The sequence below is a fragment of the Emydura macquarii genome, unplaced genomic scaffold (assembly GCF_026122565.2).
Source record: "Emydura macquarii macquarii isolate MOO-44397 ecotype Brisbane River unplaced genomic scaffold, CSIRO-AGI_Emac_v2 contig_378, whole genome shotgun sequence".
Lineage (NCBI taxonomy): Eukaryota > Metazoa > Chordata > Testudines > Chelidae > Emydura > Emydura macquarii.
The window spans coordinates 610,314-612,184 of record NW_027130515.1 but is presented as its reverse complement, the minus strand read 5'-3'; positions in this window follow the sequence as shown (position 1 = coordinate 612,184).

Sequence of the window (1,871 nt, the reverse complement as noted above, 5' to 3'; positions counted from 1 at the left end):
AGGAACCTGGAGAATTGCAGCTGCGCCCACATCACTCGCAGGTAGCTCCAACACTGCCCTGCCCAGCTTTCCAACACTCGCCTCTCACCGCCCAGCCAGTCCCACACCGCCACGTTTAATGCACCAGCACGGACCCAGGCGCCAGCGTTCCCTGGGAGCAGGTGTGGTTCCCAAGCCGTGGCACAGCCTGTCATGGGGAGACGGCAGCGTTCTCAAGCTCAGTGAGTTATGAGAAAGGATATTAAAAAGTCACATCTCCTCCCTCCCCTGTGCCTGAGCCATACAAGGCCTTGCTCACCCCACAATCTCTGCTTGCAGGAGCTGCCCCCAACCCCGGGCCACACCTCCCCGTCGGCAGGAAGGACCTCGTGTGGGTACAGGGCGCTCGACAGGGTAGAGCCGGGGGAGTCACTCACCCGCTCCTGCAGGGAACAGCCTCAAACTCTGGCTTCAGCAGGAAAAGTGGCTGCCACCTGCGACTCGCAGGCCACGTGCCTGGAAACAGGAACTTGGCTGCTTAATTCACTAGCAGCCGCTGCTTGGAGCCCACCGGAAACCCTGCCCCATGCGTCTGTGCCCAGCATGGCCAGTCTCGAGGTTGGAGAGCAGCAGGAGGGGACTCGGTGTGAGCTGGGCTCCCTGCAAACAGCCAGACAAGGGGGACGAACAGCAGCCCGGGGCACATTGCGAGGCACAGGGGGGGGTGGGGTGGGTGCAGTCATTTCCGGAGGACACGGCCCACGAGCCACTCGTCTACCCCCGGCCAGTTCTGAAATGGCAGCGGGGGCGGAACAGGTGCAGTGGCTCAGCTACTCAGACTGGGCCTGGCCACAGGAGGCGGCCTGCTGAAGCCACCTACTGGAAACCCCCCCCCCGAGCAACCCAGCCCCACAAGGCAGACCCAGCCTGACTCCAGCAGAAAAGGCTCGTGCCAGCTCTCGGGGGCATGCACGAAGGGGGAGCTGGAACGGCAGCGCCTCTGCGATCCCTGCCCCGCACGAGCAGGTCCCCACGGGCCCAGGCAGCTCGCCAAGCCATCTCATCGCAGCCTGCAGAGCGAGACCCACCCCCAGGTGGGAACAGAGGGAAGAGCTGCAGCTCCCCCCCGCAGCGTGCCTGATGGCGGGAAGACGGGGGCTGCTGAGGGCTCGTTCCAGCACAGAGCCACGCAGGGCCCACGCTGGAGCCGTGGCCAGGTGATGCTTGTGGCTCAGCCCGAGCAGCCTGACTCCGGCTAGAAAAGCCGCCCACTCCCGCTGGAAGTGCAAAAGTTGGCCTCCCCCTTACACACACCCCAGCCCCCGCTGTGCCCCCAGCCCACACGCCAGGAGGGACTTGCAAGAGCAGGAGCCCGTCTGAAGTGCTGCAACACACCCTGCCCCTCGGACCCCGAATCCCCAGCGTGGCAGGGCAGGCGAGTGGCTCCTGGTAGGAGCAATTTAAGGGGCACCCTCAGTTTCAGTCCATGCCTCGACTGCCCAGTGTCTGCACACGCAGAGCAGAGCTAACCCCACTGGTCTACACAGTGCTGGTGCGTGCTGTGTCTGCCAGCTGCATGGGCAAGCTGGGGCTGTGCTTTCCCGGCCCGAGGCTGCCACAGCAACAGGGTGGGGCTAACCTGCTTCCCACGGCAGGAAAATGCCACAGAAAACCAGACTGCAGCAGGTGCCCTTGGGAATAGTTTGGGGGCAGGGGGTTAAAGAGCAAAGACTGGAGGGTGTGGGGGGCTGGTGGGAGGCAAAGGGGGCTGAGAGGGACACACCGAGCGGAGTGAAGCACCCTGCACAGGGCCTGGGATTGCTTTTGGAACTCACTTTCTGCTCGACCAGCACCGCAGCGGAGGGAGGCCGAGCCTGTGTTTGCTGATGGGC